This window comes from Acomys russatus, chromosome 21, assembly GCF_903995435.1.
Source record: "Acomys russatus chromosome 21, mAcoRus1.1, whole genome shotgun sequence".
Lineage (NCBI taxonomy): Eukaryota > Metazoa > Chordata > Mammalia > Rodentia > Muridae > Acomys > Acomys russatus.
The window spans coordinates 27,396,490-27,411,514 of record NC_067157.1 but is presented as its reverse complement, the minus strand read 5'-3'; the positions used below and the strand labels follow the sequence as shown (position 1 = coordinate 27,411,514).

The window sequence follows — 15,025 nt, the reverse complement described above, 5'->3', positions numbered from 1 at the left end:
CAATTCTTTTTTTTTTTTTCTTCTTCTTCTTCTTCTTCTTTTTCCTTTTCCTTATTTTTAGTAGTTCTCTGAGAATTTCACACACACAATAAATTTTGATCATATTGGCCCCCTCTTCTCATGTTTTTTGGATCTCTCTCCATTCCCTTCCCATCCAACTTCATATACATATATGTGTGGATGTATATATGTACACAATTTTTAAGCCCATCAAGAACATACAGTGTGTGATGCCCATAACTCTTTGTCAGACCTTCACTGGAGCATGGTCTACCTACCAGAGACCATACCCATAAAAGGAGAGGTCTCTTTCTCTCCCAGCAGCTGTCAACCACCCAGAAAGGGCAGAGCACCTATAAAAGGACAGATAAACTATTGGGAAGGAAGCAGAGCCCTGAGCGCCTTCAAGAATGCTTTTAAATCATAAGGGGGAAGAAAGCGCAACAATTCACAACAAATTTGGATAAAAAGAGACTTTAAAAAGGTACTGATAAAATTCTATCATTTATGAAGCTAGAGAGATGGCTCAGCAGTTAAGAGCACTGGCTGCTCTTCCAGAAGAGTTCAGTTCCCAGCACCCACATGGATGCTCACACCTGTCTGGAACTCCAGTTCCAGGGATTCTGACACCCTCACATAGACATACATGCAAGCAAAATACAAATAAACATAAAATAAAACAAATTAAAATCCTATAGTTTATAATGCAACAAATGTCAACTGAAAGTGACCCGATAAACTACTTTTCTAGTTTTTAGACTGACAATGTTCTCCAATATTGAAAACACTCTTTGAGGGTAAGACTAGCTCTGTATGGCCGTGTGTCTTACTGTTACGAGTACAAAACCAAATGGCACAGACACCTGAACACGAATCGGGCAATGCACCACACAACGAGAATGTGCAGGGGTGCCAGTCTGTAATTTTTCTTTGTAAAAAAGTAATATAGATATTGTGATATATACGAACTGAATGTATGCAGTAGATGAGAAATCCCCATTGTCCACTCCCAGATACATGCACTGTCTGTGATCTTGGTATATTGATATATGGAGGTGGTACGGCCATTAGGAAGTAGTGGATCACAGGGTGGCATCCTCCCGCGTGAGATTAGCCCCCTAATAAGCTGATTCCAGAACGTTAGCTTCTTTTGAACCAAGCAAAAGCACAAGTCCAGAGTCTGCAATCCAGGAAGGGAGATCTCCCAGTCATAGGCAAGTGCTGTGCGACCCCTGACCATCGCCCACCAGCTTCTGGAGATGTGAGAAATTGAGTTCTTTAAAAGCCACGCATATTAGCAGTCTACCAGCTTGAAATCACATGTAAATATTCTTTTAGCACTTTTTGGAACATAGTAAAGGAAATGAGACAACTTATCAGTTTGAGAGAGGTTCTGTAAATTACATATCTGCATATTGAAATGTGGGGGGCAGTTAAAAATGTTCTAAAAGTCCATTGTATCCTATATAAACAGAATATTACTCATGCAGTAATTCAAACGAATCAAAATTGTAAAAAAAAATATTGATTGGGTGGTATGTTTTGAGCACACCGTGTACACATGCACACATGCATGCTCATAGACACACACACACACACACACACACACACACACACACACACACACACAGGACTAAAGTGACTGGAGAACTAAGTGTGAAGGATTTGACCCCAGTGGCAGAAAACTCTATGTAGTCTACTGTGTATACATTGCAGTGTCAACTCAGGTCAGCCTGGAATCATCATCTGCTTTTGGAAGACAGTAGTATACCATCGGTGTTAATTACATTTTTTGGACAGACAAGTCAATGATTTGTATTTCCATCCTAGAATTCTACTTTTAGATAACCCCAGAGAGGAGTACTCTACAAACTGACTGCCAATAAACTACTCCTAGTCACTGGAGAAATAGAGCAATCACTGAGATGGAAAGCTGGTTCTGATGCTACACACACACACACACACACACACACACACACACACACACACACACACAATCACTCCAGACTACACAAAAATGCTTTGTGATTAAATATATAAAACACCCCAGATAACTGAATCAAACATGGGAGGGAGATAGGGAACAAGCACTCCAAAAATGCTGAATCTCACAGCACTAAGTACCCTCCAAGGCTGGAGATTTGGAGAGCTATGTACAATTTTCTAATATTCCATAGTGTTGGCTGGTGAAACAAACAAACAAGAATGCATGTTATTAAGTTGTTTCTTCTGCTTAAGGAGTGTGTGGGGGGAACCATGTAAATTGTTCAAAGAAAGGACATTCTCCACAGTTGAGTGGAGAGTGGGGTATGACTTTCACACGTACTCTGGTGCCTCATATTTGACCACGTCCCCTGGATGGGGAGACCTGGTGGCACTCAGAGGAAGGATAGCAGACTACCAAAAAGAGACTTGATATCCTATGAGCATATAAAAGGGGAGGAAGCCTCCCTCAGTCACAGTCATAGGGGAGAGGAGTAAGGGAAAAATGGGAGGGAGGGAGGAGTGGGAGGATACAAGTGATGGGATAACCATTGAGATGTAATATGAATAAATTAATAAAATAAAAATTTGCCTATGTTTTGGAAAAAAAATCAAATGATCCATGAGGCTGCTAAAACTAGTCTCTCTTAAAGGTTAGCACCCTCAAATGGTTACCAGTGCTCTTGAATTTGTGCCTGATTTATTGTTCCTATTTTCCCTTGACTGCCCCACCCCCAAATGATTTTTAGTGAAAGGTGAACCTACTGAACAGGTTGGACTCTGGGTCCCGAGTGTCCTTAATGGGTCCTTGATGTAGCTGCAATTGTGAACCTCGACGGGGTTATACCAGGAACCACTGAAGCCTTCACTAAAACTTTTTTTAAAAAGATGTACATGTACTCATTTATATTAGTCAGCCACAGGATAACACCATGAAATATGCAGCAAAAGAACACTTTTTCTCACAGCTTTGGTATGCTCATCAAGTTGCTCTGCCAAGAGATCTTGTGAGCATAGCTAGTCCCAAGCTGTTTCTGAGATAAAAAGCCAGCCAGCTGTTTGTTCATGTTGTATGCTGTGTCCTTGGATTCCTCCCTCCCTCCCTCCATCCCTCCCTTCCTCCTTCTTTCTTTCCTTTCCTTCCTTCCTCCCTTCTGTTTCTACTTTATCAAAATTAAATCATGATATTGAATAAGATATTTCTTCTAGCACAATATTGTGTAATTTCATCTTAAGAAATGGTTTTGCATACTCTGACTTCTCTGGAGTGACAACTGGGGTATCTACCTTCAAGGCAGATGAAAATTAGAGGGCTTCAGAGGCACCTCGGCCTTGCTACGAGGCTATGGAAGCTCTGGAAGGCTAGAGTCTTCTGTGACAGTTTCTAAAACAGACACATTGGTGGGTAGACAGCCGTGCTGTCACCAGAACTCATTCCAACAGAAAATATCTGACTATGACTATCAATTTGTCTTTTAGATTTTGAGATGACTTTTCTCAGAAATGAGTTCTCATAGAAAATAAATGGGAAAAGTTCATCAGAATGTCTCATTTTATTACCAAATAGCGTCATCAATAGTACACTCTGCTCACCACCTGGTTTGTCATGTTCTCCTTGCAGATGGCTAATACCTCTCTGTGACTGTGTTATTTTACTTTAAATGCAGTTTTAAAATATTTTATGCACTCATTATGATAATTTCTAGATCAATCCATTTGTCCACAAATTTTGGGAATTCCTTGTTTTTAATAGCTGAGTAGTATTCCATAGTGTAAATGTACCACAGTTTCTTAGTCCATTCTTCTACTGAGGGACACTTAGGCTGTTTCCATGTTCTGGCTATTATGTATAAAGCAGCTATGAACATGGTTGAGCATATGTCCTTGTTGTGTGGTAGGGCATTTTCTGGGTATATTCCAAGGAGTGGGATAGCTGGGTCTTAAGGAAGCCCTATTCCCATTTTTCTGAGAAAGCGCCAGATAGCTTTCCAAAGTGGTTGTACTAGTTTGCATTCCCACCAGCAATGAAGGAGTGTTCCTCTCTCTCCACATCCTCACCAACATGTGGTGTCATTTGAGTTTTTGATCTTAGCCATTCTGATAGGTGTAAGATGGAATCTCTAGAAATTATCATAATGAGTGAGTTCATCCAGAAGCAAAAAGAGACAAATGGTATATACTCACTTATATCAAAACACTAGTCCAAGGGATACGTACCATGAAAAACTTTACTTACCAAGAAAGTGGGTCAGAGGAGAGGACATCCTATTGAGACTTTAGGCAAGAGTAGCATGGAAGAATAAGAAAATAGTAGGACCCATAGGGTCCTGGAAACCTACAAGAAGAACTTTATGACAGGCAGATCTGGGTCTTGGGGTCCTCCTCAAACTAAGGCGCCAGCCAAGGAGAATATAGGCATTAAACTTCGAACCCCTACCAACACCTAGCCGACAAACATGATATTCTCCACCGTTGAGTGGAGAGTGAGATCTGACTCTCACACGAACTCTGGTGCCCCTTTTCTGACCACGTCCCCTGGATAGGGAGGCCTGGCGACACTCAGAGTTACCAAGTTACCAAGAAGAGACTCGATATTCTAATAGGGGGAGGAGGTCTCCCTCAATCACAGACATAGGGGAGGGGAGAAGGGGGGAAGTGGGAGGGAGGGAAGAATGGGAGGAAACAGGGGAAGGGCTAACAATTGAGATGTAATATGAATAAAATAATAAAATGAAAAAAATATTTTACGCAACAAATAAATAGGTTTATGCTTTGGAGAATTGCCCCTTATTATGCAATTAGAGCTGTGGAAAATGCTCTCAGTGACACAGGTTTCTGTGGAAATGGGTGGACAAGAGAAAGAAAGCTTGGAGATGGTTGATATACCTCAGGAACTTTACACTGAGTGGTGGAAAACTACAGGCAGGCAGACGCTATCTTAGTGAGCAGATTATCAAATACGACTGCATCCTGGACAACTCTGCGCTTGTGCTTCCTCTCAGACTTCTCTTATGATCTCACACCAAGTATTTTGTTCCAGACATATACTTTGTTCCAATTGCCCTAAAACTGATGTTCCCCTCTGTTTTTTTTTTTTTTTTTTTGAATTATAATTCTAGCATTTGTCTTTTCTGGATGAAAGCTTTGCCTGCCTTGAAATATTTAGACAAATTCTTCACTGTCAGATCGATTGCCATTAATACATTGAAACATAATAAGAAAATCAGCTGTCTTCACAGAATATTTGTCATCTCTTCTTACTTCTTTATTGTTCTAGTGAAAATCAAGTTCCTGGGACTAACAGTTTGCATGATTTATCAGCTGGTTAAAGAAAAAACAAACATGTATCCCTTGCCTCTCATTTTGCAGTAGAAGAGGATGAGACACTTTCTTTCTTTCCATATGAAAACTTATTTCATGGGGCAGTGACTACTATGTTCCATAGGACTGCAGAACACACAGAAGGTATACATTTGAAGAAAGCTCATGCACAGAAGCAAAGTCTCAGCTGCTTTAGGGGTTCCAGTTTTCTCAAGTCTCAACATTGGGATGATCCTGGTTTTCAAAATATGGCCTCTGGTCTTCCTGCTTTCAACAGCTCAAAGCAACCCAGCAAAGCATTTATTTCTAAATCCCTTGTTAAACACGAGCTTTGATCAGTTTCATCTGAAACATGCCCTGATGGGTTGTCTATAATCCACCATAATTAACTGAAAGAGCACGTGACTCCCACTAGTCACGATGCAGAAGAAGAGGGCTGACCACTCACTAAGTGCCAGAAATCTTCAAAAGGACGAAATGTGCAGAGTCAGATCACTACGAAATGTGCACCTCACCCTTTCCTTTGATTTCTAACTCTGAAAGGTCTTTGGCATATAAGAGTTTTTTTTTTTTTTTTTTTAACATCATGTACCCTCTGTGCTTTTAAAGTAATAAAACAGTGACCTAAGTAGAAAATATTTTATTTACCATTGTGCTGTTATTGTTGTTTTGTTTTGTTTTAATTTTCCCCTGCAGTTCTATAATATTTGAATGGATAAAAGGAGACTTGTCAAAATAGGCTTTCTCCATCTCCTTGGGGAACCTCTCATTTACATTTTATCAAATGCAAATGTCATCACAGAATCTTTGTGCTGTCCAGCCAAAGCTATGCAGGGGTACAGTCATCCTGTGATAGTCACCTCTAGGAACACATCCAGGAAGAGCTGGTGTGGAGCAGGCCATGAGGGAAAACACCAGAAGGAAGCACTCTCCCTGCTCCCAGACATTTGCATTGCTCCAAATTTGGCTTAGGGTGTGCCTCAACTAGAGATAGCCTACAAAAATAACTCATCAATCATCTATTCCATTCCCTTACATATTTCGGTACGACTGTACATGTAGAAACAGCATTGGTTAGCATTATGCAGTTACTAGATATCAGAAAGCATGATCAGAATGTATTAACCGATCCCATATTAATCTAGCTAATGCTTCTTGGGGGTGTTACGTGTTACTCCTTTTTTTTTCTTTCTTTCTTTCTTTCTTTCTTTTTTTTTTTTTTTTTGAGACAGGGTATCTCTGTGTAGTCTTGACTGTCGTAGACTTGCTTTGTAAACCAGGCTGGCTTCAAACTCACAGCAATGTACCTGCCTCTGCCTCCTGAATGCTGGGATCAAAGACATGCGCCACCATGCCTGGCTGTGTTACTCTTTTTTTTTTTTTTTAAAGAAAAGAGCCACAGAATTTTAGGCAATTGTAGCTGAGATGTGCCCTAATTCTATTCTGACTTCATTGGTTGTGAGTCTCAGCCCATCATTTCTCTATCAAACAAATCGGCAGTTCAATAAGCATCCACTCAATAAATAACATCTACATCTGTTCACGTAGGCACAGCTAGAAGCCTCGTATGGACAGGAAGCTATTGCTGATGAGTCTCTTCCATGCATCTGTTCCCCATTTTGTCATCAGACACGCTTCCATCAAGCTGTGGCTATGACAGCGTCAGTGTCTCATTCCCAGTTCCTCCTGAAGCCTCTCCCATGAGTCTTCAGATGCCTTTTATGGTTCTGCTTTTCCTTCATTAAATTGTGTAGGATTTGCCCCTCTGGTTCTGTCTATTGAGGACTGTCTGGTGTGGAATTACTATTATGGCCCAGTCATACTCAGACATCGCTGCAGCAGATTGAGAACAGATTGCCTGAAAGGGGACAGGCTTGAGGCAGGCTAGAACACAGCAGATGACTAAGCCAGGGCATAGTTCCATCCTCAGTAACCCGGCCAACCCCAAATCATATCATTACAGATTCTCCTACTTGATAGAAGTGAACTTTTGAGAAAATAAGAACTGTATCTGTCTATTTCTTGGAGTTGATGAATGAACCATTATTACCCAGAAGTAATCCAAGCTTTAATTCTCTCAATTTCAACTTCTTCTAATTTTTTTATTAATTTTTAAAATAAACAGAATTTGTGGTGAAAGTTTTATTATGTAAGTATTTTATCAAGTGAGAACTAACAGTACACAAAACAATTTACAATTTTTTAAAAAGTTCTACAAGGTAGAAAGTACTAAAACTTTGAGCTATGGGGAGATAAAAAAAAAGTTCAGATTCAAAATAAATAGCTGTGAAATTAATATGGTCTTCTTTAATACAGGGATGTAAAGTATAGCAGGTCCCAAGTACAGGGAGAGTGTTCCATGACCTACTTTGCTAGCACAGAACAATTGGTATCCTTAAAAGTAATATAACCACACAAAGGAGGACAAGTGCAACCTTCTCCTGTTTTGTTTTCAGTCCCTGTGTGGGAACACTTGCTTAGAATTAAAATAAAATCTTGGAACAGGCAACGCAAATACTGTGCCAGATCCTGTGTCATTCCACTGGAATAAAGCCTGCATGTGTGTCTGAAGGAGAAATGCAGTGTTTTCCCGTCCTGCTCTCTGACTCAAAGCCTCCTCAGAGAGAAAGTATATTTGGACTTCACAAGCATATGCAAATGAAAATCTGTATGAATCCCTTGTTTTGATGTAGCACTTTGTGATAATCACTGTTAGTCTCAACTGATTTAAGGTACCCCAAAACATCCCTCTGAAAGAGCAAGATATAAGAGGCTTGAGATACAGCTATCCTGTTCTTTAGGCTCACTACATTCTTCTGATACTTCTGGCATTATGTGTTTGCAAACCAGGAACACCATCCCACCCTGACATTTGCCTGTCCCTTGTCTGACCACCTTTTATCTCATCTTATTTTTATTTTCACATCATTAATTTAGGGTCCTTCCATATCGTATCTATTGTTCTTCTAGCTGTTGTTTAAGCAATTTACTCTAAAATAAACACTTAGTCTTTCAGGAAGATCTGATAAGAAGTAGGACATTGTAAGAGAGGTCAAACAAAGAGGCGCTAAGACAGTGGTTCTCAACCTGTGGGTCACAACCCCTTTGGGGTGAACTGACCCTTTCACAGGGGTTGCATATCAGATATCCTGCATATCAGATATTGAGATTATGATTCATAACAGTATAAAATTATAGTTATGATGTAGCAGTTAAAATAAGTTTATGGTTGGGTGTCACCACACCATGTGAAACTGTATTAAAGGATCACAGATCTAGAAAGGTTAAGAACCACTGCTCTAAGGGAATGTGAAATATTAAATCCTGCGGGAAATCTCATTAAACTTGGGAAGTAAACAATCAGTAACTCCAGGAAGTTCCTGAAACTCACCAGATTCACTAGGCATTCCACAAACATATATAGCTATAAGAACTGCAAAAAGATACTCTCACACAATCTGAACTACAAAGAGATTCAGAGCAGCTGAGAAGCATGGAAGAAGTAGAGATAAGCCAAATTGCCTGCAAGAAAGAGAAGGTAGTTTAGGTCTCTTGAAGAGACACAGAGCAACTGAACTACTTGGAATGCTTCAACCTCTTGAGCACCTTCAGGCTACCCAGTATGCTCCAGATTCCTAGTTTTCATGAGATGTCACCCGTCCTAGGATAGGCTTTTTGCAGTACCACTCTCTTTGAGTAATTTCTTGTTCTGTAACCCTTCATTGATATTCTTCTAAGTAACCTAAAATAAACTTCACTGGTTCACTAAGTAGGACATTTATGGTATCTTTACTTTGTTTTGTTTTTGGTTCCCTATGTGTAGTAAGTAGATATTTGTTCACATCTCCCCAGGAATCATAAAACACAACCCTTCATTATAAAAGAAAAAACTGTATATCGATATTTGGTCAAGTTTCTAAGCTTTTACTTGAAGTCACATGGTCCATTTCTCCGCACGTGAACCCAGACAATCTTTGTACCAGAAAATACTGGTTTTATTCCTCTGGTATTATTTTTTTCATTGCATGACAAATTTTTTTTGTATAATTTTTTTTTTTGGAAAACAAAATTTGTATTCCCATACCTATTAAGCATTTTATTTTAGTGGGCTTGTGAATCAGACCCACATAGTAATGTACAGATGCCAGCATCCTTTCCTAACATGGGATTCTCTGTGTGGTAAGATTGTATAGTTGTGCACAGATTCTCAGAAAGTTTCATTTTTAGTATCATGCTAATTGGAGACAGTATGTGTATGCTTTTGCTACTTACTACTCTGTATTATTATTTGAATCATCCATGTCAAATTTTCCTTTGTTAAAAAAAAAACAATAACAGCACCTTATACTTCTTTTGTGTGGATTAAAAGAAATTCCTATGAAGTTATTCGAATGGTACACAGCTCAAAGGGGGAAGTGCTGTTATTTGTTAGTTTTGAGATTAAGAATAATCATGAAGGGACTATCTCACAGTGCTCTTCCTTTATCCCAGTTAGCTATTGCCAGCCTGCACTGTCTCAGAAATGAGTGACAGGAACAAAGCTTCCATGCCCCCATAGAGAAGCCATGTCCACCCCCCCCCATAGAGAAGCCATGGTGTGATATTAAAGTGCTTGGGTGTCAATGGAAGAACATGCATGACGCCCACCAGAATACATCCTGGTATCTTCTTTTCTTACCCATATCTGATTTCTACAAAGCCAATTAGGGAAGAAAATATCAGAAAAGTTCCAAGCTCAAGACTCCTATGTCTGTGCTGAAACTATTGTCCTGGAGATGGCCTGTGTTCCCACCCCATCATATGATGGTTTCAGGGATGGAGATCAGAGGATATGACCAAGTGCCAACACAAAAGCTGCAGGGACAAGAGGCTTGCAGAATCACTAACATCTGGGCAGGAACTTGTAAAAGAAGGAAGATGAAAAGGAAAAGGATGTGATGTAACAAGGGACCCTCTATAAATCTAACTTCAGACTTGAAAGGTGGCCGCGGCTGCTGCTATAATCGTGGCTTATCGCTGTGATGGGCACAGATGGCTAGATATTCTAAATGAACCAAGTTTTAAGGAAGTGTTTCACAAGGAGACTTGATCTTCATTTTGTTTGCTTTATAGAATCAGTGCCAGCAATTATGACACCTGTCGTCAGTGTCTCAGATGGAGGTCCCTCCTATTACTGTTCAGCGTGGGTCCTGATCATTTATTTACTAAGTCTGTAGACTGTTGGCTTGCTGCACTCGACATCTGTAAGGCTCCAGCAGATCTTGAGTCCTTTCAAAGAAACAGAGTGCACACGGGGACTTCGCCTCCCACACAAGCAGAAGATGAAGATTTCTGCAGATTTAGCAAGGACACAGTGTTCCTGTTCTTTTTCTGGCCTCTAGCTAATAATTGACCACAGGAAGCTGCTGGGCCATGGCCTCAAAGAAGCTCAGAAACAGTTCATGTTGTTGGTTAGCTAGCAGGAGGCAGGACAGGCTCAAACTTGGGGCCTGATTTTCTACAAGGACCTGTGCAGAATTACAAATAGTTTGAAAAGTTAAAACTTGAGAGGGGAAAAAAAAAACAAATAAGCCACTGATTGGAGGTCATTGATCATTTTTTTTAAGTAATTCATCTAAAGGAGACATTGTTACACAACATTTCTTTCCTCTTTCCTCTTGATAAACACAGTGTGAATGAAAGGTAAAGGGAATAAAGTATTTAATCAATCATCCAGGGGCCAAGGCAGGATTGCTTTCTCATACATGTTTGCTGCCAAGTTCATAGACTCAGGTTTGCTTCCAATTATTTGTAATATGTTTTCCCAGAAGAATTTATAATAGGTTGTTTATGCAGTGTTCCCTTTTCTATTAATGACCAAAACACAACTGTTCCTCCTCAGCTCAAAGCAAGGCTGGTAAATTAGGAAATTGTTATAGATGTTGTTGTTGGTCTTGGGAGGTTTCGTGTTGTTTTTGTTTTAAACTGGCTCCAATGAGAGAGGGCATAGGACTATTGTCTTTTTCCCCCTTTGTTTCTATTACCTTATTTCCAAAATGAGGTCACATGATTCTTCACCCAGGCAGCTTAAGGATCATATGTCAAGGTGGCTCTTTCCGTTCTAACACATGTGAACTTGCTGCTGCAAGGATACACTGCAAGCCAGTGAATCTATTCTGCTGCAAGGATACACTGCAAGCCAGTGAATATTCACTGCCTGAATGCAAAGCTTCTAGCACCGAACATCACCTGGATGCACAGTCGCCAGCTCCCCAGTAGCTTCATGTCCCTCACAATAATAATCACAGCCATTCTTGGCTGAATTCGGTGCACTCAGGGCTCAAACGAAGACGGACTCATTACGAGGAGCAGGAATTCCTTGTTGGATGGCCACGTAAGCAAAGCAACTCTGAAACCCTATTTACAACTGACAGTGGCCTGGACTCCCATGGAGACAAGATATCTTGCCTCCTCCTGTTCCAAACATTTCACTACATTCTGTCAGTGCAGAGGTCACAAAGGTCATGCTATGCCTTTGGTCTTTATCCACAGTGAACCTGGATGCACCCCTCAGGAGCCAGCATGAAAATACCTCCTAATTAGCAGGATTTTTCTGTGTAAGATCTCTGAAATTCTGATTGTCAGTACCTTCTTTGACTTCATTTGTGAAAATTCATTTTCATTTCTGTTTGTTGCCACGAGTAAGCCCTTTGACTGCACTATCACACAGTCCTCCCATGCCCTGTTAAAGCACTCCAACCTAAATGCAGTGTTTATGCATACTTCAAGTTCCCTAATTGTATCTCTCAAGTATCCAACTTTAAAGGTGGAATATAACTTACTTTATAGTTACATAAGGGATGCAGCATTCTTCTTTCCCTTGGGCATCTTCCCCCATATTTATACACCCTCTTCCTTGCAAACCATGGTATGGCACAGCGAAACAAATGTTTAGGGAATGATAGCTCTTTCAGGCTACCGACATCATCAGTGATGTGTACAGTTTGTAGGGAAGCACACATAAACTACCCCCAGTACCATTTCTTCCTGAAGTAACAACACAAATATATATGAAGGTCAAAAAATTGAAAAACAGTTCTAAAATATGTACTCTAGAATTTGTCAAGTGAGTATTGCTGCATTCAAATGAGGAGAATGGGGAAATAGAAGGATCCAGAAGGTCCTAGAAACCTACAAGAAGAGCATCATGATGGGAAGATCTGGACCCAGGATGGTCTGCTCAAACTACTGCACCAACCAAGGACAATACATGCAGTAAACATTGAACCCCTACTCAGATCTAGCCAAGGGTCAGGACATTATCCATAGCTCTGTGGAGAGTGGGGACTGACTCTGACATGAACTCTGGTGACCCATATTTGACCACTTCTCCTTGGTGGGGAGGCCTGGTGACACTCAGAGAAAGAATAAGCAGGCTACCAAGAGGAGACACGAGACATGATAGGCTGTGACCATGTGATGGGGGAGGATGCCTCCCTCTGTCACAGACCTAGGGGAGGGGAATGGGGTGAAAGAGGGAGGGAGGGAGGAATGGGAGGAGACAAGCAAGGGGATAACAATTGAGATGTAATCTGAATAAATTAATAAAAGAAAATTTTAAAAACACTGACTTTTCTTGAATGATTTTAATCCCACTCTATTTTTCTTTTGTCCTGAAGTGACAGGGAGAAGGGTATTTCAAGAACGAAAGATATTTTAGGAAAGAAAATAGCGTAAAAATATAAAGGGTCAGACCAAAATTCAAGCTGAAATTAGAAGAAGGTTCATGGAGCAGGGCTGCAGGTATGCTCTCATTACCCACAATTCCAGAGGCCAGTTGAACTTCAGGATCCCTCAAGACTACAGTAACAGACATCTGTTGGGAAACACTGAATGTAAAGGAAAGAAATGGTAACCAAACACCATTTACTCAACACACTGTTCCCTTTTAACAGCTACCTTTCCTTTAACTTGCTTAGTCTCAATTGCTTGTGGTGAACCATGGTCGGAGTATATAACATTTCTATTAATTCTTTCAGGACAGATGGACCACATCCACTTTACCTTTAATTAGAGTATATTACTATTATTGCTGTATGTTAATTATTATCATTAATCTCTCATTGTGTTCAATTTCTTGATAGATAGTATCTAAGATCTGAGTGCAGGAAGATATGCAGAGGATTTTGAGAGTTGAGTTCTGTCCTTGGTTTTTAATAGCTCCTAGGGGTCTTAGAATATCCCCTGAAGAAAAAGGCTGTCTACTCAACAATAAAATCAAATCCTTGCCTTCTACATGAGATTGAAAATTGTTCATCACAAAAAGGATACTAAGACTTGTGCATGCTTGTAATTCCTGCACTCAGGGAGACAGAGAGAGGCAGATACTTGTAAGTTCAAGGCCAGCCTAGGCCTTGAACAGAGCAAGTCTAGGATAGCCAAGGCTACACAAAGAAACCCTGTCTTGAAAAACCAAACAAATAAGGAAAGGTATTACTGCATCCATGTCACACGTTAGAAAAGATGATTTGGAATTTTTAAAACATTGGTGGAAATATACAATGTGCTTTATCTTAAATTTAAACCTATATTGCAAATTCTATTTCTTTTTTTAAAAAGATGTATTTATTATTATGCATACACTGCTCTGCCTGCATGTATACCTACAGGCCAGAAGAGGGGGTCAGAACACATTGTAGATGGCTGTAAGCCACCATGGGGTCGCTGGAATTGAACTCAGGACTTTTGAAGGAGCAGTCAGTGCTCTTAATTTCTGAGCCCTCTCTTCTGCCCGCAAATTGTATTTTTTTTTCAAATGATTTATGGTATATCTGTGTGGAAGATGAGGAGAGGTTACTTCCAAGGTCAGAATAAGGCGTCAGATCCTCTGGAGCTGGACTTATAGGTGCTTATGATGTGGGTGCTAGGGACTAAATTCAGGTCTCTGCATAACTATGACACGCTTTTAATCTCAGCGCCCTCTTTCCAGCCCCACGTATTGTATGTAAACTACATATTATGCTATAAACTCTTTTTAAATTTATCATTCTGTCCAGTAATTGCATGAAAAGTTAGGAGGCTAACACAGGTTTTGACACATGATCTTTTCACAGAAGCTCTCATTTCTATAAAGTAACAAGCCCTGTTTGACACAAGGCTGGAGAGATTATGTTTACAAACTTTGTTTCCTTTAACTCTGAGAACCAAAGAACAGGTCTACATAGAAGTGTCACCTGCCCTGCCCTCCCAGATGGTAGAAAAGGTAGGGCTTGTTTTCAGAATAACATCTATTTGACAAGTTAAAATGCTAATTATGTTTATTTTTTCATTTCCAGGACACCAAATATACATCGATGACTAGCTATGTCAGAGTGTTTGTCCTATTTCTTTGGCATCATACCTGACATTAATTTAATTTAACAGAAAAATAAGTGTTTCTTGAGTCTGGCTCACTGTGAGAGACAACTTCATTTTCTCAACATAATATATATCTGAAAGGCTTTGAAAATACCATTAATTAACTTGAAAACAACTGTCTCTCAATGCTTACATGTACAAACAAAAGCCAAAACTGAAAGTTAATTACAAATACCCAGTGTTAAACGAAGCAGCTAGTGAACCTATGTCTAATAGTAAAACAGTTTGCACGTTTGAACTATTGAGTTTATTCTTCAAATATTCCAAGCTACTGTGATATAGTCTTCAATACACAGAATGTAAGCTCTGATAGATAACTTAGACT

At 39.9% G+C, this 15,025-nt stretch overlaps 1 protein-coding gene across 1 annotated transcript in view; it reads right to left on the bottom strand.

Annotated features, from left to right (window-relative positions):
* The window catches only part of Lama2 (laminin subunit alpha 2), a 570,793-nt gene that overhangs the window by 345,609 nt on the left and 210,159 nt on the right, over positions 1–15,025 (bottom strand).